The sequence below is a fragment of the Nymphalis io genome, chromosome 26 (assembly GCF_905147045.1).
Source record: "Nymphalis io chromosome 26, ilAglIoxx1.1, whole genome shotgun sequence".
NCBI classification, from domain to species: domain Eukaryota; kingdom Metazoa; phylum Arthropoda; class Insecta; order Lepidoptera; family Nymphalidae; genus Nymphalis; species Nymphalis io.
In genome coordinates this window covers 6,919,384-6,944,589 of record NC_065913.1, presented here as the reverse complement: position 1 = coordinate 6,944,589, position 25,206 = coordinate 6,919,384, and the positions used below count along the sequence as shown (strand labels likewise).

Here is a 25,206-nt window from a genome sequence, read left to right as displayed (position 1 = left end):
AATTATAATTCATCTTTGTTTAAATAATTTAGGGCATGATTTCTCTTAAGGTCTTCGCATAACAAATGCTTTTGATTGATAAAATTACAAGTTATTAGAATCGTTATATGTGGTAACGACCCTTTATATAAAAATCATAATGAACAATAATTATATGTATATAGCCTACTCCAACCAAAACAGGAGTAAAGACAAATAAACAAATTTGATATTCAACTAATGCGATATCATTGGTCAGGATCTTGAAAATCTATGATATTTATTATGGATTCGCGAAAAAATGGCGCCTTGAATATTAGTATAATATAATAGTGTTTTATTTTAAGTAAAGACATGTTAATCAAAAATCCCCGTCTTTTTGCCTTTACTGATGAAGGGGGGGAAGGGGCCTGGTTCATTTCCAAAGGGATAATGTTGCTAGCATTCTTGCCACCATTCCACGCGGTCACGATTCGTACTATTTTTGATTTTTAATTGTATATGTTGAACAGTACAGTAACAGTAACAATACATGCAGTACAGTAACAATAGTAACAGCCTGTGAATCTTTTTGAGGACAAGGTTTGGAGCTTATTCCACCACGCTGCTCCAATGCGGGTTGGTGAAATACACATGTGGCAGAATTTCAGTGAAATTCGAAACATGCAGATTGCCTCACGATGTTTTCCTTCACCGTCAAGCACGAGATGAATTATAATAACAAATTAAGCACATGAAAATTTAGTAGTGCTTGCCCGGGTTTGAACCCACGATCATCGGTTAAGATTCACGCGTTTTTACCCCTGGGCCATCTCGGCTTTATATGTTTAAGACTTTAATGTAAATGATTCTTATGTTAAGTAAATTGAAAAAAATTGTAGAGATTAATATGGCAGAACTGTTATCAAATTCCATGGAATGTGTAAGTCCAAGGTTTGTTTATTTTTACTCGTTTTATTGGTATAGGCGATAGATTGGTATTCTGTGAATAATCTGCACAGTCACTAATAATTTGAACCTAATGTTGATTTTGAATCTGTTGAAGCTTATTAAATGTGTGTGAACGCATTTTTAGATTAGAAATTGGAATATTTCTCAATTGCTACTCTACAGCCGATAGCTATTATAAATACTTTAGATAATAAACCTACTCAGTTTATAAATAATTTCTAGAGTTCATAAGTTATATAAATGTGAAATGTATATTACTTTATATACTAATTAGTAACTTAACAAGTGTTGCTGTTTACGTTACTTAATTACTAACGGCTTCACATACTGCTATTTAGGAGGTAGTTAGTTAATTAATGATGTCCTCTTCATTCGTATGTCAAATCGATGATGACAGAAAAAGAAAACCGTATTTAGTTTAACAAGAATAAAATCTTCAGAATAACTTGGTTTTGTGCACATATATTGAGTAATAGCACATATATAGAATATTAATATAAAAACGGAAATACAATATTCCCATGTTCGGGGCGCACTCAGCGCCTTGGACACCGGCGAGCCCCGCATTCCCCCCCACTGTACCCGTGGAAAAACTTGTAATGCGTTTTTTGAGCATTAAAAAAATAGGCTCTTAAAGAGTGAAGGGCATATTGAAAGTCCAAATCTTTATGGTAATCCTTAGGGCAAAGACACTCGTTTGGACACCATGAACGAGTGGATTGAGGTTTATCACGCACCTTATGGGTAGGGCATGACGAATTTGTAACTTTGGCTTAGGGGACGGTGTTCGTTATTTGAATGAATATTATCCGACAGCGGTAAGTTGTAAGACTTGGGGTGTGTGCTAAAATTTTTTTAATCTGTGTTATTTCTACATTTATTGAAAGTGTGTCAAGAATAACTTATGTATTTTTATACCATATTAAGTTACTGAAGAACTATTATGTACGAACCTCGAAATTCACCGTTACGTTGTGTTCTGTTATCAGAAAATGATATACGATATTGACTATATTAATTATAACATTTAAAGTAAACACGGATCATAATCGCGTATCACCATAACAACTACAGAATAGTTGTAAATCTTAAATGGATATTTTCATAATCAACTAGAATTAGTTTTAGCTTAAAATAGTTTACTGATAAAAAGATAAGCCAAATACAGACTTTCAATGTAATTCGCCTTATATACATATATAGTAGCAATTAATATTTATATACTACCCATATATATGTAAAATCGCGATGACTGAGTGGTTATTATAAATGAATTTTACTTCACTCACGAATTTTCAATCGTTATTTTTATTTCTTAAGCAAACTTTGATCATAAAAAACAGAGCGGAAATCGAACTATACACTTTTGTGTAAGCGACTACACAACACCATTCGGTCAATCGGCTTCATGATAACGTGGCATTGACGCAATAGCGATAGCATATCGATTCCATACATGGTAATCACAATGTGACAATATTATTGAAACGCTCTTGTATTTGCTGAAATATTTAATCCTGCTAAAAAAACTCTAAGCAGTGTCCAAAGGAATATTTTTTATTACTGTGACACTTGAATGGTGAGTGAGCCATTTGTATGAATAGCCGAGATGGCACATTGGTTTCAAGTATTAAAAACTCTAGTAATAAATCCACATTGAACGATTAAAATTCCACCAATCCGCACTGGAGCAGCGTATTGGAATAAGCTCCAAACCTTCTCCTCAAAAAGGGAGAGGACCTTTAGCCCAGCAATGGTTCACAGGCTGTTACGGAACGATTCAAAAAAATAATAAGTAACTTAATATAAGTTCCAAATTCAAAAATTAGAATGTGCAACATTAAAAACTACCTTCAAAACTAAAGGAGCTGAGAAGGAAAATAAATTTAAAAACTAAATTGAATACCGACCAGATTACTGTATTATACGGAACAGTAATACAGATATTTTGCATAAATGCAAATATTAAGCAGGTTGTTTAAATTCAGCTTTATAAATAAAAAGTGAGAGAAAAAATATAAGGCTTATAAGTCAAGTTTTTGCTGCAACGTAGCGTCAGAAAAACAAACAGGTCATTTAAAAAAAAAGTCTATAATTTATTACGGTTACTAAATTTATGATAATATATTTTGTTTATGGATGCTATTTTTTACGAAACGTCAATCAAAAGCGTCCCAATATATAATAAATATACTGTTCGTTAGTTTTGAAGTTACTTGTATGTGATGTATGCGAATGATGTTAACGGCAAGTTCAACCTAAAAACGATAGATTTCTAATATATAATAACGATTCATAAAATATAAAAACAGGACATATTTATGGTCAATGATTGAGTTTAACTATTATATATTTTATTATGTATAGGCACGTAAGTTTAAATTGCCTTGTTATTAATTGGGTTTATTTAAGTACAATAATGCATATGCTATTTGCATAACTTAGTTATGTTTTTTTTAATGATAACAATTAACAAATGAAGCAAAACTCAAGTTACTATGGTCAGACAAGAGTTTTTTTTTTTATTATATTTAAATTTGGAAACAACAATATTATATTTTTTATGTTGACGCTACTTCATCTCGTTTTACCGGTACGAGTGGTTATGGTAATGTCCTCTGAATGAGGCATCCGATTTTCTTTGAACTCGCTAAAATTGTTAAACGTCCACAGGAAGTATTGGACAAGTTTTTTGTAAATAACATCGAACGATGTAGGTCGAATCGATTTCGACTCGATTACAATTCGTGACGAGTTTTTTTTTCTTAATTTCTTTAAACTATTAATGCTAGGTAGCCTTATAATGCTATGAATGAAATTAACAATTCAAAATCGATATTATTATTAACAATAATATTACAGATACTAAAATATTTTTAAACGTAATAAAAAAAAAATTGTCAAAGTATAAATTTTTTATCTATGCTGTCTATATTTATTTTATTTAGGATTAATAGTTTTTGTTTTGATATTCGGCATACTAATAATAATAGCCCATAGATACATTTTGTTGTATTCTGTCTTATTACTTTGTGTCATTTATCTATTGCATCACATATATATATATATATATATATATATATATATATATATATATATATATATATATTTGTTTCCAATAAATTCTTATCTCGTTACATCTCCCAGTCGATAGATCCTCTAGGCCAAACTAATCACATAAGAATAGGTCAATTGGCCTCCTACAGGGTAACAATTATTCGATTATAGCTCGATTACCGTTATCATTCACTCGTATCTACTATAAAATTAATTGTGCTTAAGTTCAGAAGCAGAAATTTTAGATGTTTCGTAGTTGGTTTGTATGATGTCTTTATTGGTATAAGTTATCGTAATCAAGAGTCAAGATCAAGATCGTGCCCAAATATAATGAATGCACGAGATGATTTATAAATACAATTGTAGCATGAAATTTTTTTTATAGAAAAGTTAACTGATGGTCACATCCGCCAATAGACATTAGCATAGTAAGAAATGTTAACCATCGCCTACATCGCCAATGCGCCACCAACCTTGGGAACTAAAATGATATGTCCCTTATGCCTGTAGTTACACTGGCTCACTTGCCCTTCAAACCGGACAAAACAATACCAAGCACCGCTGTATAGCGGTAGAATATCTGATTTAAAGCCGCAATCATTGATTAATATTTATCTGTTCTTACAAATGGCCCATCTCTTAATCAAAATCCACCTGATTATTTAACTAATTACATATTAAAACGCTTTTAAAAGTCGTTCAACCGTTACGAAACTTTTTGGTGTGTTCAGTACGCTCACGATAGCAGTAACCGTTATTTAACACAATTAACTTTTAATCTTATTTGCATTTTAGAATTTAGTACAAAAAGCCTAATGAAATCCCGATAGTAGTGCAGCCTTAAGACATATTAAATATGTGTACTAAGCCTTACCCCCTTACTTCTAGATTTAAACTAGACTAGATTCTCCAAAACGAAGGTGAAAGAAGTTGATGTGCTGCAGCGCCACCCAACTTATTCTTTTTACCATAAGTCAACTCTCTTGATTCGAATTTCAAAATTATACATATCTCTTTTTTCGACATTTTATTTTTATTCAATCTCCTTGTTTATTTATGTATGTGTGTGTGTTTGTTAATTCCTTATCGGATTTCGTCATTAAAATATATTAGTCGTAAATCAATGTCGGAATGTGTATCCTTCATACCTTTCTGTTCTGGCGATTAAAATCGTTCTCGTCAATTACTTGGGAACGATTACAATACAATGTCGGTATGTCTGTCATTACTTTTTACTTGAGGCGAGAAAGTGAAGTTTCTCTCCATATAGCCTTTAACCTAAAATATTTTGTTTATTGGTCCGGTTTTTGTTGCAATTATATTCTTTTAAATTTGTAAATTTTTATTGTATCACAATTACTTGCGATAAATTAATGTTCGCGTACTTTTTGAGCTTAATATCACCGCTCTTGTTGGTTAATACGTGTCAAATCTCGCAACAGAAATTTAAGCAAATTCCACACAAGCGATTTAGATAAAATTTCACACTCACTTAGGTGCTGGTTTAAATACAATAGTTACTAGTATATTAAGATTTATTTGTTTTAGTACATGTTTTTCTATATATCATTTATTTGCTTACTAGATACTTAATGAAAATAAAAAAACAAATGAAAAGCTGGACAGTTCTTGCAAGAATTAGAAAACATGATTATCAGTTAATATCCACGTGTTCTATCCACTGAGTCAGCAGGACTACATTTTTTATTCAAATTGAGTAAAATATTTCAAGCCAATGACGCCACAACCGCAGTTTCATTTATAACTCTACCATGTTAATATAGTTTTTCAAGTCACTAGAATCCATGAACTATAAATGAGTACAGACTCTTAAAAGTACTTGAATTATCAAGCTCTTCTAATGTTTATATATTAAACTTAGAGTATGTTTTATTATAAATAGAACAAGATTTTATTTAAATTAATAAAAAAATGTATTTAAATCATCGATTAATGAATCGTTTGTTACAGCTCTATTGGCCTTGCGGACAGAATGAAGTGTTTGAAAACAATAGTCTATTAAATCTGGATCGAACTGGAAAAATCCAGATTTCGTACTGGAAATTACTATATATAAACTCAAAAAGAAACGACTAAAATAAATTTCTTATAAATTAATTTGAAAGTATAAAAACAGTATTACAAGTTGTATAATTGAAATGCAAATTATCGGTACATTTGAATACGCATATTAATGATGCTTCAACCATTAACGATAATATATTGACAAGGACATACAACAGTTACAGAAATATAACGTCAGAAAATAATTTCATTTCGACAACTTCTATACAAGATAGCACTCAAATTTTAACGATGACAATTGAACTGTCAGAACGCCCAAGGAGGTTTTACTTCAAAAATGTTTTATCATGAAACGTTACAAAAGTATTTTTCGTAATCTTCAGTTCAAGAGGCGTTAATTTCGTCATTATTTATGAACATAAAAACAAAAAGATACAGTTGTTATATATATATCTATTTCTGGTAATGATTTTTTTTTAAGCTGGCTCTACTAAGCACTTTAAAGTGATCATGTTATAGGATCAAATTGAATGAACACTACCGGTTCGGAATTTAAATTCTGCAAAGAAAAACCAACATGCAACTATTTAATCTTTATTAAACTATCATCGCATTGAAAACTTTTTTTTTCTCAACGAACGCGAAGGCGCAACTTGTACAGCTAGTAAATTTATACTTTATAACGTTGTGTTTTTGTAAGTAACGATATTATTTATTATGTATATACTCTAATCGGTTAAACAAAGCATTGCAAAACATCTGGTTTATGTCAACAATTTATATAGATTACGCACTAAATATACTCACATAATATTTAATTACATAATTATTATCAATATTATAATAATAAAACAAACATTACACATAACAATATGATAACTACTTTAATAAAAATACATTATTTACTTATGTTTATAATTATTGTCATAGCCTTGGGGTGTTTTTTTTTTTTTAATTTGTTGCACAAAGGCAGAAAAACATACGGGCAAATGTGTAATGTACGACTTGTGAGTAATGGACACCGCTGAGTAAAACACATAAAAGCTATATTATATATCGAATATATACCGACAACCACGAGCCTCAATGGTACGCCCAAGTTCTAAGAACCGACCATTTATTACATCCCCTTGTATTTTATAATAAAATTTTATATAGATAAAAATTGCTAAATTGAAAATTCATTTAAAAAAAAGAACTGAATTGTGTTAAATACATTTGAAAAAGGAACGTAATTGATATTAAGTATAAGTACTATCAATCGTATTTACTTATATTTCTGATATGACTGAAGGACCGTTTGTTGTCGTGACTTGAACGATTAGCTCAGACAAGATTATGTTAGTGAATCGTGTAATACAGATTTGCAGATAAATTAGCGAATACACTCCCGATAACAATGTAATTCTAAAAGTTAAATACAAGTTAATGGGTATAGTTATCTGGTACTTTTAATTTGGATACAATAGTGTTATTATTGTTTTGATCAAATATATGTATAAGCAAAATTTGTAAATACTAAACCTACTTGTACTTATTGTGTAATTATTGGACATATTTAAACATTCATTTAAGTCGAGATGGCCCAGTGGTAAGAACGCGTGAATCTTAACCGATGAACATGGGTTCAAACCCGGGCGAGCACCTCTGAATTTACATGTGCTTAATTTCTGTTTATAATTCATCTCGTGCTTTTCGGTGAAGGAAAACATCGTGAGGAAACCTGCATGTGTCTAATTTCATCGAAATCCTGCCACATGTGTATTCTACCAACCCGCACTGGAGCAGCGTGGTGGAATAAGCTCCAAACCTTCTCCTCAAAAAAGGAAGAGGAGGCCTTAGCCCAGCAGTGGGACATTTACAGGCTGTTACTGTACTGTATTTAAACATTGATTGGTTAAAGTCTAATAGCGTACTTAAGTTATTGAGTTTCAGAAAATTTGAGTAAAGTAAGTTTTGAGCCGGTATACCTGTGATAGAATATTCGCTTCATACAGTCAAATCTCCTTAGTGCCTTCCTTAATTCCGATTTAAGCCCGCTCTTCGGTTAAGACTCAAACTCACTGGTGGTAGGGCTTTGTGCAAGCTCGTCTGGGTAGGTACCACCCACTCATCAGATATTCTACCGCAAAACAGCAATACTTGATATTGTTGTGTTCCGGTTTGAAGGGTGAGTGAGCCAGTGTAATTACAGGCACAAGGGACATAAAATCTTAGTTCCCAAGGTTGGTGGCGCATTGGCTATAAGCGATGGTTGACATTTCTTAGAATGCCAATGTCTAAGGGCGTTTGGTGACCACTTACCATCAGGTGGCCCATATGCTCGTCCACCTTCCTATTCTATAAAAAAAAAAAAAAAAATGAATTACAAAAATTACAACCTAAGCTCAATTCAAGTTCTAAGCAAAGTAGCACAGCTTGTATAGTATATAAATATAATATATCACAACCGTGGGACATAAAAGCTTTTAACCTTGAAATTCAATATGAAAACGAATTTAGCAAACAAGGGTTGAAAACAATGAAAAATGACAAAAAATATAAAGGTGTCAAAATTAAATAGAGGGGAAGATTCCCTTGAAAAAAGGGGTCCCATTATGATTAGAATTTGAATAATAATAATTATTGCTTAATCATTCACAAGATAACGTGGTCGTTCATATTCAAGGGTAATTTCACGTATTGTTATTTTATAGGATCAAACGCGGACGTGAAATTATTACAGATTTATTATCTATTTTAAATTAAAAAGTTTTAGGTACCTACGTATTTTGGAAACATCGACTATACTAATGGATATGTGTTTTTATTTAGTAGTACAAAAAATTCTATAAACTAATTAACTTTTCAGATAAAAAATGTATCCTTTTAAAAATATCATAGAAATAAAAATATTTTTTTATATATTATATTTTTTATTTATTCATATTCCAAGAGCAGGCAAAAGAAATAATCTAGCAGCCAAATTACATCCTCTTTTTGCGTCCGTGGGCGGCACAGATGATTAAATTATGGATGTACCCTTTTTGTTACGGTGCAGGTGTATTTTTTAGTCAATCATTTTTAATGCAATGCATTAATATAACTTAACAAAAACATAATAATGTTTGTAATAATAATTATTATATAATAGTTTTGTAGAAGGAAATCCTTCTTTGATTTGAGGAAAGCTTAATAAAAAATTTATCTATTTTTGATTAAAAATAAGGCGAATGTAAATAGAACGAAGAAACTACCGTTATTATCAATAAGTAACAAATTGATTTCCATAGTCAATGTATTGCTTATCAAGCGATTGCGATAAGTGTAGGTAACGATTACTCAAAAACGTCTGCGTACGATTATGATTGACATATATTTTGGGAATAAGAGCACTAGATCAGTGTTATTTTAATAAGTATTATGTAAACATAAAAAAAAAAGTTTTAAATTTGATTACGAAATATAAATGTCACTTTGACAATAAATGGCGGGAAAAATATCAAAACGCGTTAAGTTTCTTTACTTTTTACATCATATAAAATACAATGCGTTTATTTTATTTTTTATTTTATTTATATTTGGGAAACATACAGTGTGTTATTACATAGAATTAAGGAATTATTACTAAATCATAAACCAATAAAGTTTCCACTTAAAAATAGTACAAATGTTAGAGTATGCGTGTAAAATCTGTTTGTTTACTATATGATGTATTCCATATAGAAGTATTGAATTATGGTCTTTGGTTATTTAATAAAAGAAACAATGACGCTATTAGTCATAAAGCTTGAGTAATATTGAATGTCAAGGCAAGGAATTATGCAAATAAATGCACATAATCTGCTAATTGCGTAATGTGGTCGCATGAATTTGCATTTTTTTATAGATATAACAAATGACTAAAGAGTTTTTTTTTAAAAGAGGTTTAATTTTATTCTATAATATTATATGATATTACTTTACATACTATCTGAAATAGTGACATTTTAGGATTTATTATATTTTAGAGATAATTTTACGCATCCGATAAATTTGATTGAATATCGGATTTACGTTTTCACGTGATCGTATTCACGTACACACATCAATATTAAACATTGCTATTTTCGATCTGGCAACATTACTGAAATCATATATCTTAATTTAGGTACTGTTTATTAGACGCATTTAAGTATTTCTATAGTAATAATAATTTTAGTGCAGAAATATAGGGCTATTCAGTAAGAACAAACTCGTAACGCACCGCAGAAAACGGTCGTGAAATGTCAGAAAGTGATATGCGACATTGACCATAAAAAAAAAAACATTTCAAGAATACACACATCAAAATGGTAAGTCACCGTAAGTCGGTTGTCAACATTTCACGCGAGTGAAGTAGTGAGTTCTTACAGAATCTCACTAGTGGGCAGTTATTAGTGGTGGTAGAGCTTTTTGCAAGCTTGTCTGGGTAGATACCACCCACTCATCAGATATTCTACCGCAAAACAGCAGTACTTGGCATTGTTGTGTTCCGGTTTGAAGGGTGAGTGTAATTACAGGCACAAGGGACATAACATCTTAGTTCCCAAGTTTGGTGGCGCATTGGTGATGTAAGGGATGGTTAACATTTCTTACAATGCCAATGTCTATGGGCGTTGGTGACTACTTACCATCAGGTGGCCCATATGCTCGTCCGCCTTCCTATTCTATATAAAAAAAAGTTAATTGCAAAATATAGAAAGATAGGTTGTAAGGAACATAAAACCGTAATATATAAATATAGTATTAATAACAAATGTACTGCCGTGTATACACGCAGTATTCAAAAATATTTTTTATAAATATATATTATGAATATATATATAATTATATTGTAAATTAAAAAAACAATTGTTCCATTTGAGTCATACAAAAATGCAATTAAAAAACTACTGTTAGATTCCAATTTTTTTTAATTAGTTATGTTTTATCTTTCGGCTTAAACTTTAAAGATAAGAACACGTCATTGCAGTTAATAATTCATGCTAAATTTATTTGTTCTAAATATTATTCTTAAAATGTCTACATATTTTAAACATATATTAAAATATTATAATTTGTTAAGCAACCTTATCCGTGGGGGGATTTAATTAGTTTTTTTAGTTATGCTTCTTTAGCCACGATAGTAAAATTTTACGTTGAACGGAAATGACGTCACAAAATGACACTACGAAGTTCGTTGCGAAAGAGATGCGAATGAATATATACATACATATACATGTAAAGAAGAAAACCGAAAGTAAATTTCTTTATAGTTAACTACCAAACTACATAACATAAATACATTAGTAACAATACACATTTTTTCCAATTAAGTATATTTTATACTATTTTTAATATATAATCTAGGCTTATAAACATAACGCATTTATAAATACATATATATATATAAAAACAACAAGCTAAGGTAACTTTTAGTGTCAGTTTATAATACTATTCTTAATTAAACTTGGGACTCCTTATTAGCCGAGATGGCCTAGTGGTAAGAACGCGTGAATCTTAACCGATGATCGTGGGTTCAAACCCGGGCGAGCACCACTGAATTTTCATGTGCTTAATTTGTTTTTATAATTCATCTCGTGCTTAACGGTGAAGGAAAACATCGTGAGGAAACCTGCATGTGTCTAATTTCACTGAAGTTCTGCCACATGTGAATTCTACCAACCCGCATTGGAGCAGCGTGGTGGAATAAGCTCCAAATCTTCCCCTCAAAAGGGAGAGGAGGCCTTAGCCCAGCAGTGGGATATTAGGCTGTTACTGTTACTGTTACTCCTTATTAAACTGGGTAAGCTTAAAACGCTTAAACACGCTGATCATAGCGTACTAGTTGGACAGAGGCATATGGTACAGCCTTGGTAATCTAGATATATAATAAAAGGTTAACGACTTTTAGTCTGCGTGATACAATTTTCAAAAGATCATGAGAATGCTATCGATATGGCTTAAGAAAATTATGTGAATCATTTTTTCTACGAGTCTATAAATATAACTTTTATATAGGATAGGTTAATTCGTGAAGTGAAAAGTGTAATAGATGAAAAATTTCGAAGACCTGAAGACCGTGAGGACGAATTTTGCGAATCTACTAAAAGTAATTTGATTCCTGTCACTTCTCGTACTGATCATGTTTCAGTTTTATTTTTCTATAATTATAGCCATCGGTAAATATATTATTATTGATAAAAATAGCTTATATTTAAAAAAAAAAAGTATTGTGTTCAAAAAAAATCTTTAAAATAGGTATTTTCTTTTTTAAATATTACAGGCGTAGGTTTGACTTAAGTCCTTAGGTGGCACCTAAAATTTTTTCAATAATTCGATAATTAAATTTACCATGCTTTAATATCTTAAAAAATAACTAAAAAGTTTTTACCGCGTGTTCATACCTCACGACGAATTTCCTTTCTTAGCAACCGGCTATGGAATGCTTAATCAAAACCAAAATTAAATCAAAAGAACGGTTAACTATTATAAATTGAAATTGACTATATGAAAGAGTTTTTTTTTAAATCAATAAGCCTTGTGAACAGTTATCGGATCGAAAAAAAATTAGGCTGTATAGATAGCATCTTAGTATTCAAACAAATAAAGAAATTTTCAAGCTAACGATAAAAAACTTTCACACAGAAATCACGGCTTATCGCGATCTAAAATAAATATCTAGATATTTTTAGGTCATCAATAAAACGCTGAAAAGGCATTCTTACCAGATAAAATGATAAATAGTTTTTTTTTAACTTTCGTAGGTAACAATTTATTATCTGTATTCCATAGATTAACTAAAGACTTACAGAAAATTGCCTATTTTTATTTATTTTTAATAAAATCGCTTGTTTCTTATATGAGCGTTTTTTTAGCAACAACAATTATATTAGAAGGTAAATCAAAGATATAATTTATGGGTTGAATATACTATCGTATGTCTACCATAAAAATATTTTATTACGATAGCATTTCATTGTAAGTAATAAACCATCTCTGGCCATAAAATATTTTCGTACGCAGCCGCTGCATCTATTCTAAAATAATTTCTTACCGCACCGAAGTTATTTTCGTTTTCGCAATAAAACCAACTCAAACTATATAACTAAAGATCCAACACAAAATGCACAAATAAACTCTATAACACATCACTCAACACAAAAAAAAATATAAGAAATAAAATAAGGTTTTATATATCCCCGAATTTTTCTTATTCAAAATTCGAACGCATTTATAACTTTTTTAATTTAAAGGTTGGCGGGCACCTACCGGGCGGTTGTCACACGACTGTTCCGCCGCGCTCGCAAGCAGAACTGAGACTACTTTCAAACTCCCGATTTCCGACGCTTTACTTTCTGAGCATAGCATCTATGTACATTGTTACTGTGTGGGTACGATTAGTGTAGGCGATAGCTGTATCGATAGATAATATCGATAACTATATAGCTTGGTTAGTAGACATAGTACATATCAGCGTGTTTTATGACATTTTAAATGTAATAATAGATAAATGCATTTTTTATCAATAGCACATATTATAATAATATTATTACGATTATAACATCGTAGTAAATATAATGTTAGGCTTTTAAAATTATTTGTTTAACGTTATATGATGCTTAAATAAAATAAGGATAAAAAATGAACATATTAAACCAAATGCTGAACAAATCTTATTGCTAGGTTATCCCGTGGTGCTGGACAACTGTTGGATTGTATAGTTTCTTAGTATAGAGCTGAAGCGATCACTCTATTAAGATGGAGCTGATTTGAATTGAATTGAAATTGAATGAATTCAGTGCTATAATTTAAACTATTCCGATAGTAATTGGCAAAAAGAGAAAGAGAGAGAGAGAGAGAGAACTATTTTACTTTGTAGAGCTTAAACGATGGTTTTATGATGATGATGATATCCAGGCAAATATCCAGGCAGGACAAGCTAACAGCGTAGGATATATTATTGTACAAATGTGATACACACACCTGATGGTAAGTGGTCAAAACCTATATACATTGGGATTGCAAGAAATATTACCCATACCTTATCGCCAATGTGCCACTAGCTTTGGAAACTAACACGTTATGTCCCTTGTACTGTAGTTACACTGGCTCACTCATATGAAGATATATACGGTAGAATATGTATTGAGTGTTACCCACAGGTTACCCAGACTTGTACAAAGCCCTCTAGTGAAAATTGGAATTGATAGTTTGTCTGTGTCTGATATGCACATAAACAGGTATATAAAAATAGTTTATTTAATAGATTTCATATAACTATATAAGTTGCATGTATATATTTAATAAATGTATGATTAATAAAAATAAAATGTTGTGTTTTTTACTTAATTTCTAAATAGTTTTTTATTATTTATCGTTAGTACGTCACTACGTGTTTATTTTTATATTTCTTCGATTGATAAAATTACCTTATATAATTTAAATTACGTGTTTCTGTGTTATATTTCTGTTACCCAAAGTGTTTTTGTTTCGTAATTGACTTTAATAAATATTTCAAAATAACTCTCTTCGAAATGAACATTATAAAATAATATATTAATATTAAACAAACATGTTAAAACATTAATTTATTATCGCTTATAAATCACTTTAATAATCTTACTTACAATTGTTTATTGATAGAAATATACAAATATAAGATAAAAATATTAAAAAAAAATCGACAAAAAATCCTTCCATCACTGCTATGGAACGTTATCCCATAATACACATACAAATTTGCTGAACACGCACACATACACAGAGAGTAACTAGAGCTTTAAAGCTTCAAACGTTTACGAATGCAATTTCAAACGTAATGCCTCGTCATAAAGTGCTATATTGCTTGTATGTCTTTAAAAGTAGGTGACGTATGACTTCAGTCCACAGATTACAGCAATTTTTATTGTCTTTTGCCTTATCGTATAACTTTTATATAGGCTATCTCTTTTGTAAGATGAGTAACATTTATCTTGTAAGATTTGGGTGAGAACAAAACAAACTTATTTAATAGTTGTTCGCAAGTTTTTTGATCCGATTTTTATAGTATATATTTTTTTTATTTTGTCGCCATTTTACAATTTTAATTCAAGCTAATTTTACCAACGGTACGTGATAAGGATTCTTCTGTAAAAAATGGCTACCTAACAGCCCCCTCGTATTATTAAATCTATTTAATATATTATATTTACTTTGAAACGCCTAATACTCAAATTCAATTTAAAATTACTGAACATATTATAATGTTTCATTTCAAGTGATAAATATAGAAATGTATGGTTCATAAATTACGCTTAAAAGTTGGATTTAAACGTCCCTTAACCCTTACGTCGGGTTTTTAATAAACTTGCCTGGACACGAGACGAATTGTAAGAAAGATTTATATATTAAAAGATTATACCCAGCGTGCGTTGTAATACTTCATTATTTTTTTTTTAATAATTATGCGATACTGTTCATGCGTCAGCTTGATGATTGAGGTATCGACAGATATCATGAGCGCCAATACTTATTTTATAAGACGACAGAATAACTTCTGATACTTTTTATTTATATAGAATAGGAAGGCGGACGAGCATATGGGCCACCTGATGGTAAGTGGTCTAAAACGCCCATAGACATTGGCATTGTAAGAAATGTTAACCATTGCTTACATAGCCAATGCGCCACCAACTTTGGGAACTAAGATGTTATGTCCTTCGTGCCTGTAATTACACTGACTCACTCACCGTTCAAACCGGAACACAACAATACCAAGTACTGCTGTTTTGCATTAGAATATCTGATGAGTGGGTGGTACCTACCTAGACGAGCTTGTACAAAGCTCTACCACTACCAATTGTTTAATTAAAATGTAATTGAATAAATAATATTTTGTTTTTGTTCGACTTTATGAAATGCCTTATTATTGATAACACATTGGTAACTCTTAAATCTACGCATTTTATCATTATATTAATCTTTGAAGCAAACACCAATTTCAAGACATCGTGTAATATATTTTAAAACATTACATTCATGTAATGAATAAGACAAAATCAAAATGCTATTCAAATTAATTTAGAAAAAAATTAAACCGACAGCGCCAATTAATCTCTTTATATAATATTTTATTAATAAATTTATATGTTTAATTTATTATATATAAAAAAAGTTGTTTCATGGCCATATCAATTAAAATTACATAAAATAACATTCAATTCTAATTATTCTCTGATAAAATCGAAATAACATGAAAGAGACAAATTTACTCGAATTGATAAAAATCACTAACACATCAGGAAGTCTTCGAGAAGTTTTTTACAAACATTCCTTTTTTAAAAACGGCGTCAGTACATATGATTCCTTTTATTTATGAATCATTAAAAAAGTCGTAATGAATTATTTAATTTAAGAAAATGTTCAAATTCAAATGTATAAAATAAAATAAAAAAATAAATGTATTTTTTTTATATTTGTAATACCAAGGATAAATACCCGTATGTCTAGACATACTAGGAAAACGGTTTATCTGTGAAAAATATCTCGCCGAATAAAAATTAAGACTTAAGATTATATTAATTGAAACCTGAAGAAGTAAATATATTAAATGTATTGCGATATATCGAAGGCCTTTGATTATTCAGCATTAAAAATTAATCAGGAAAAACACAAGACATGATTATTCGGCTTGTAACAGGTCGTATTCGAAAAAGATAAAACAGGCAATCATAAGGACTGCCGATAGAAGTGAAAACTTGAAACTGTCAAATATATTTGTCCAATTTTTACATCTACTGGCACTCCAAGTAATAATTCTATCCATTTTTATTATATTAATTTTTATTCTTCAAAATACACAATATGTCGCTAACCCGGTACAAAATATTAATAAAGCTTACTTTAAATAAATAATGGTTAAAATACAATAACATAATTTGTATATACTGTTAGTATTTACATAAATTTCAAACTTAAATTATTTGTACTTTCAACGATTTCATTATCAAATTAATCAAAATTACCATGTCGGTGACGCAAAGCTACGATAAACCAGCGCAAAGCGCCTAAAGAAGTTTTCACTTCAAAAAAACTATCCTTAATCCTTAAGCTTGAACTATTATTCTTTTTGATAAATGACTTCAAGGCTGAAGTGTATTTTAGTCACAAACTAATATTTGAGGGTGACATAAAAATACTCTAATCAAAAAAAATTAATATTACAAATATTTTCTTTTTAATTATCAAAGTACACTATCAAGCTAGGATATAATTATATTTCACTAGCTTAAGATTTATAGTTTCAAAAACACTACGAATTCAATTCAAATCTTAACTTAATGGTTTTTTTTCGTGCCAATATGGCACAGATTATTTCAACAATGTCACGTAGAATGGATATTATATGAAACAAATTGGTCGTTGAAACGCTACGTATCTCGAACCGACGAATTACGTGACGTATTTGATTTTTTTTCCAGGTTTGACAATTTGAATTGATAGGATTTGCATTAGGATAAGTTCAGGAACATAACGATATATTTTAATCGTGCAATTATAATCAATCATTATATATTAGCGGCCAATAGCTCAATTTTCGACTAAAACTTACATGGGATATCTGTTGAAGATGTAACTGAATTAATTAAAAATCTGGATGCTTTAATCTATACTTATATATAAATTCGATAGTAACTCTATTTGTTTGTTACGCTTTCTGAACTAAACGATTTTAATGAAATTGCGCATAAAGCAGGCTTTTACATAGACAAAATCCTCCCGCCCGTAATCGAAATTTTTACTTTTTTTTTTAATATTTTGAAGTAAATGTAAATTAATACTATTCCTAATAATATTTTTTATTTTCAACTCACATTATGAATTGGAACTTAAAAGGAAAACCCAGGAGTTCTTAAAATCTAGACCACAATGACTGAAGAGCTAAAATCGGGTTGCTAGTGAATGAACACATTTGCGGTTGTGGTCTCAATTGTTTTACAAGAATATTTTCTTAAATGTTAATATTTTACTTTTTAAAATTGAAAATAATGGTTTATATATTTGTAAACAACATGTTTTTATAAGCAATACTAATATTTCTCATACCACTTTTATTTTTTAGTCAGAATGGAAATAACCCAATAATTCATTCGTTCTATATCTAATATACAAAGGAACGATGGTCGAAATTTAGTTCTAAAACAGTTACAATTCTTATTTAGTAATATAAATGACTAGCAAATCGCAGTCACTCCATTCAAGCAGCCCGTTTTTGATTGACCGCAAAAAAAGGTCGTGAATTGTCACAAAGTGATAAGCGACATTGACAATAATTATTATAACGTTTCAAATATATACGCATCAAAATAGTATATCACCATAAGTCGGTTGTCAACATTTCACGGTTTAATATGAAGAAAGTTCTTACTGAATAGCACTGCAACTAGTAGCTTCATATTCAGCTTTCGATACAATCGTATGACATCAATAAATGACTCACGATGGTGACCCTAAGATCATAAGATCCTAAGGTCGTCATCATGAATCATTTATGTACTAGAAATATAAAACCCAGATTTATACACTGATTTATTTACTACTTTGTTGGCACTAGATACAGGTTAACTGGGGAATCCCCATTAATAAAATCAATGTCAAATGGCTTCCAGATATTTAAAAAAAAAAACCAAAGATAACTCTTTGCTAACCAACATCTTGAACTGTCCTCTTGTTTATTGATTAGTGTAAACGGTTGCAGATCTCTAGCCTTGTGATGGAACGGTTTGAAAATTCTACCAATACGTTTTTTTTTTTTTTTTATAGAAAAGGAAGGCGGACGAGCATATGGGCCACCTGATGGTAAGTGGTCACCAACGCTCTTAGACATTGGCATTGTAAGAAATGTCAACCATCGCTTACATATCCAATGCGCCACCAACCTTGGGAACTAAGATTTTATGTCCCTTGTGCCTGTAATTACACTGGCTCACTCACCCTTCAAACCGGAACACAACAATATCAAGTATTGCTGTTTTGCGGTAGAATATCTGATGAGTGGGTGGTACCTACCCAGACGAGCTTGCACAAAGCCCTACCACCAGTAAAAAAATACGTACAGATATTTAAACTAAAATGTTTTTTTTTGATAATATGTTTCTTTCCATGTACATTTTCCATTTTATTGTTAGACCTGGGTAAGATTAGGACATTATTTATATACAGACAGCACTGAGGAGGCAGCCGGGATGGTCTCGTCTTGCGCTGCTATATGCACTGAAGACGTCCATCGCAGTGATTCAACCAGAGGGCTAGATCTTGTACAAAGCCCTACCACCAAGTACTTAATCGTAAGTGTGTCCAAACCCTTAAACCGAACTGAATGACTAATCATTAAAAGTAAAAATATTTCCACGGTGATGAAGACATTGTATCACTGACTGTGTAATATTTATTTATAAGATGCAATATTATTTGTATGCAAGGAATACATATATAAATAAAGTGCAATGTTTCCGAGAATAATTGTGCGTTTGTTTGTTCTACATTGCAAGACTGATTATTTTGTTGTCATTTAGTTACAAACATTTATTATAAGCTGATAGGTGTTTGTTAATGTCTTAATAACATAAATAAATTTTTTTTAATTTAAAAATTTAATAATTGTTAATGTCTAAATAATAAATAAATTGAAAAAAAATTTTTTATTGACTAATTTGTCTTTGAAAAAATACTTATGCGTACTTTTTTTTTAATATCCTAGGACATTATTCACACTCGATCATCTGATCCCAAACTAAGCAGAGCTTGTACTAAGGCAACCAGACAACTGATATACTATATATAATACATACTTATATAGATAAACACACCTGGGTGTAATTAGAACTTAGGACAAACAGACATGTTCATGCAAACAAATGCCTGTCCTGGGTGGGAATCGAACCCTCAAACTTCGGCGTGAATGGCAAGTATCTACCAACCACGCCAACCGGCCCGTCAGTCATATTATATTCCTCAATTAAATAATAATCTCTAAGCCGTGTGGAATTTCGTTACATTATCATTAATAGACTGTTTCTGGACGACAATTAAGGTAACGCCAAACATAGTTTATGTAATATAAATTACGTCATTCAACAGTAAATATATATATATTATTTATTGAATAAGTTCTTATAAGAATATAAATGAAATGTCACCACTTGTTTAGATTGTAGATTCTACAGAGAAGAACCAGCAAGACAATTAATTACTCTTTTTCTCAAATGAAATATATACACCCTATTCCTATTAAGGAATAAAGATAAAAAATACCTTAGATTTACATATTCCTTGCGATATATTACAAGTCCTGTAGTATGCACTACAAACAAATCTTATATAATAATAATATAACATTATTTGTAATACAACACTATTCCACTTAACTAGTTGTAACCACTTTAATTTAACTTCCAACTTTAACTTAAAGTTCCGATTACAATTTTTTAATTTTTTTTCTATTTATTTTTAAAAAGCAGAGCTTAGTTGATGTCAATGGTGAGTGGCCCATAGCCACTGGTACTGAAAGAAATATTTACTAATTCTAACATCATCAATGAATTGATTGACCGTATGTGTTGTATAATAAGCTAAATCATTCTTCAAAACGGAGCCACAGCAATACAAATTATAATGTATTATAAAGTATACTCTATCAAGCAATTTCTCCATCCCCACGATGTATCGAATCATATAGCCAATATACTCTTTAGCTAAAATAAATAGTAAAAATTAAAAAAAATATATTACCCGCCATTTTGCTAGACGGTAGCCATATTGTCTATTTAACAATGACGCATTTAAAATACAATATCATTGAAGTTGAAAATGATACTGCATTTCCTACATTTAATTCTGGTAATGTTATCTCTTGTGACCTTACTGCAATTAACATTACAATCAGCCATGAATACATACACCATTAATTAAAAATTTAGACTGCTGCATAACAAAAAAAAAATATGACGCTTGATTTGTACCTGGTACCTTCACCTCTAGGTGCAGCCGCAGACGTAACTTATTGAATACTAGTTTAACTTACCCGTAGCGTTTGATCTATATAATACTTGCATTTGCTTGAATACTAACAATCTAAATAACTTTTTAAACTTTTAATTAAATTTGGAATACAATAAATATGAAAACAAACTTTTTATTTTGAGGACTTAATAAAATATATATAGATTAAAACTAGCTACCGTATAAATCATAACTACTTGGGATGGTAACTAAAACGCAGCATATCTTTTAAATCCCAATTCCTAAATCGCAATCGAAAATTTTACATTTTTTCTCATGTAAAATGACTATTAAATACCTTTAAGAGATTATTTGAAATAAGTTTAATTTTTGTTATTTTATTTTAACATTATGCCAATATTTAAATAAAATGTATCCAAGGATAAGTCTTAAATGACCAGAATCTATCGCAATCTCCCAAAACTTATGATGACATAAGATGGAATGAAACTTTAATATTCGTAGTTCTGTGATAAAACCAAGTGTTACGCAACATAAGATGCGCTATATATTATGGTAATGTCATGAATGATCTAATTACATTGACTCCGGTGACCTCAACATTCATTAAACCGTTTCATTCATATTTCCATATCGCATTGTGTGGTATTGTTCAATTATTGTTGTTTGTATCTCGCCTTTGAAATAAGTAGCTGATCAACGCGGTTTCACGTAAAAGTTTGTCTGGCCTAGCGTAACTTATGAGGGACGTAGCGTGATCTTATATATAATATTTCTAAATAAATAGGTAAATATCCAAAATATTTCAGAAAACTCAAAATGCGGAAGATTATTAGAATATAAATTAATGATATATTGCAATAAAATTTTTGATTGAAGAACAAAATATATTTTTCAAGATTTTTTTTCTCGTTAATCGAAAAAGAAATACCAACTTAAGAAAACAATAATAAAGCTAAAGCCATACATGCGAAATCAAGGAAAATAACAACAGGAAAATATTTATTTATTGTCAATTAGAAAAAAAGTGATAATAACGCGGCACTTCATTGATGTTTAAATGTGCAAATGATTACCAAAATTGTATGACAATTCATACTTCACGTATGCTAAAATGATCACGTACAAACAATATGGCGCCAATAATTGTAATTGATATGATTATTTAGACATAGGAACTAGATATATAGGATCACTATTCTGGACTTCCACTCCATGCAATCTATCATAAAAAATATGATATTTGATAAAATAATTATTATCGATGAATACAGCTTAGGAGGAAAACATTTTAATAAGAGATCAAAAATATATATAAAGGATATTATAAGAGAACACGCCATCACACACGGACATCTGATCCAAAACTAAGCAGAACTTGTACTATGAAAACCAGACAACTGATATACTACATATACTACTTTTCTTTTGTAAATACATGCTTATATAGATAATTACACCCAGATTCAGAACAAACAGACATGTTCATGCACATAAATGTCTGTCCTGGGTGGGAATCGAACCCACAACCTTCAGCGTGAAAGGCAAGTGTCTACCAGCCACGCCAACCGGCCCGTCATATATATATTATGTCTTATTCCAGTTGATCATTATACTATGATAGTTTACAATCTAATGATATCAATGATAAGTGAAACAATTTAGCAACTAATAATATTGTAATGGTAGGTTGATATTTGCGCTGTCGCTATATATACTTGCACTTTACCTGCGTCTTCGCTCGCGTCATAATTCAGAATTGGTAAATATCAATTTCATCCCTGTTATCCCTTCGTGCTTCGAGCCTTCGTGGTAAAATTTTCAAAAATCCTTCCTTAAAGCTAACCTACTGTGTTAAAGCTATGTAGTGTGTGATTCGTCATTATATCATATAGATGTTCCCCAATCGCCGAGTACCTACTGCCAGCGTAATCTTAAACGCTAATCAAAGGCTACGAGACTTTGAACAGTTCCGTACTCCAACACATGCCCAAGGACGAGCAGGAGCGGCATACCCTGTCTCCCTACAAGCAGACATTCTGGAGTATTTCGAGAACAATCCAGAAGCGAGTACTCACCACTACTTTTGAAAGTGTTAAAAGTGACCCATTCGTGTTAAATCATGTGAAAGACAATATGCGTAAACGTGCCGAACTGTGTATCACACGAGAAGGAGCTCACTTTGAACATTTGTTAAGGTTAGTGTAGTTATGTAGGTAAATAGTTTAGTTTAATGATTGACAATCGTTGTAAATAAGTATAATTCCATTTTTAAATACGCCGGAAATACCAAGATAGGTAAACAGTTCATATTATTTTTTGTCCCAAGTTCACATCATTTACCTAGTCAACAAATTTGTTGCTTAAACGAGTGAAATATCTTGGTATTTTTGCCTATCCTAAGCCAGGATTAAAGTATGAAGAGGGATTGGATCATGCTTGTTTATCAAAGGTAGCCTGCTACCCTGTTAACACGTGGTGGCGTTTGGATGTAGGTATACTACCGCGCGATAACTAATTGTACCTACTTGTTGGGTGTCCACACGACGCGTAATTAATTACATAACTCTTGGTTAACTTTACTGAGAAGTTTATTAAACTTCAATATTATAAACATAAATATTATATATAATATATATAAGATAAAAAGAATAAGTGGTGGTAGATTAATTTGTGATTATAATTCATCTCGTGCTTTACGGTGAAGGAAAACATCGTGAGGAAACCTGCATGTGTCTAATTTCACTGAAATTCTGCCACATGTGTATTCCACCAACCCGCATTGGAGCAGCGTGGTGGAACAAGCTCCAAACCTTCTCCTCAAAATGAGGAGAGGAGGCCTTTAGCCCAGCAGTGGGACATTCACAGGCTGTTTCGGTTCGGTTCGGATTTATGTGCAAGTACAGCATCATAAAACACTGCCAAACAAGGTACCTTTGCCTTAAAAGCAACTTACAAACGTATTTAACACTAATATTTAATTTTAAATATTTAAATCTAATATCTCATTTCTGAAACCTACAGATGAACTTGATCATACGGAGTAAAAAAAATGTCCACAGATAATAAATAAAACTCGTTTTCAACTACCACCAAAAATCAAATTATTTAAAATAAACTGCAATGAGGTTAAGACATTTTTGCTTCTTATTTAAATAAAATTTAAACGGTAAAAATATTTTCTATGTTAACCTAATAACACATTCCTTGTGCTACATAGTAAAAATGGCGCCTGAATCTATATTGACGTGTTTTACGATTGATTTATTACTTACCAAACAATGGACAGTGTACTTATTATGTAGAACGTGGCTTGGAGGGGCCAAATCAACTTTCTAGCCTAGAAAAAGAAATCTGACGAATGTTTAAGCTTTTCATTAATAAGCTACTCGGTCTTGCAACTTAAACGAACTTGAAGCAGGAATTCGACATCGATAAATTATAAAAATAAAGCACGATCTGTCCATCTGAAAGTGAGTTGAGACGCTAATTACTGACTCTACCTTCGCTGTATTTAAATGGTTTGCCGCAAAGGCCTATGTCATGGAACTCTCAACAACATAGTCTCATTTTGAGCATTTTCCGCCATTTTTAATATCCGCTTTCTTTGCCAGTCAAGCCCAAAGGTTGCCCATTCATGGACGAATGCCTAGATGGCTTTAAATCCGCCATTTGAACCAAGCCAATTGCTTAAAGGACAGTAGTTATATAAAAAACCATCGTGGCTTGGCCGCAGCATCCCTGCTTAGAACCAAACGGTTTATGCGGGCATGATGATGAGAAACCTGACAGAATAACAACATTGCCATAGTTGTATATATATTTGTATATCTCCACAATAACAATCCACTTTGTAGCCTGGTAGAATAAGCTCCATATTTTCTCATCTAAAATAAAGTATTACAAAAATATGAATAACTAAGTTAAAATGCAATTTCTAGAACTAAAATATTTTTATCACGAAGGCGGGCTGCGCTAAATAGCTATTAATAAAATATAAAAACAAATTGTTCCATTTTTAAGTGACGTCCTTCCATTCAGGTCGTCTATTTTCATACCAAATAAACCTAGACCGCTTTGATGTCTAAGAAAGTAACGTGATTTGGCTTCCTCGACGATGTCACGAAACGATCGGTGAATTAGCAAAAAGTGTAGAGCGACCATAATAAGCTGCCAGTAGATTTTTTTTATATTTAACCATTTCCTGTTACG

The 25,206-nt window shown here is 31.0% G+C and overlaps 1 protein-coding gene across 1 annotated transcript in view; it reads right to left on the bottom strand.

Annotated features, from left to right (window-relative positions):
- Positions 1-13,355, bottom strand: part of LOC126778493 (limbic system-associated membrane protein-like) — a 151,035-nt gene extending 137,680 nt beyond the window's left edge. The window contains exon 1 of the mRNA XM_050502106.1: positions 13,264-13,355. The gene's annotated coding sequence lies outside the window, so the exon portion shown is untranslated. The remainder of the gene's footprint in view (positions 1-13,263) is intronic.
- Between the last annotated feature and the right edge of the window lie 11,851 nt (positions 13,356-25,206).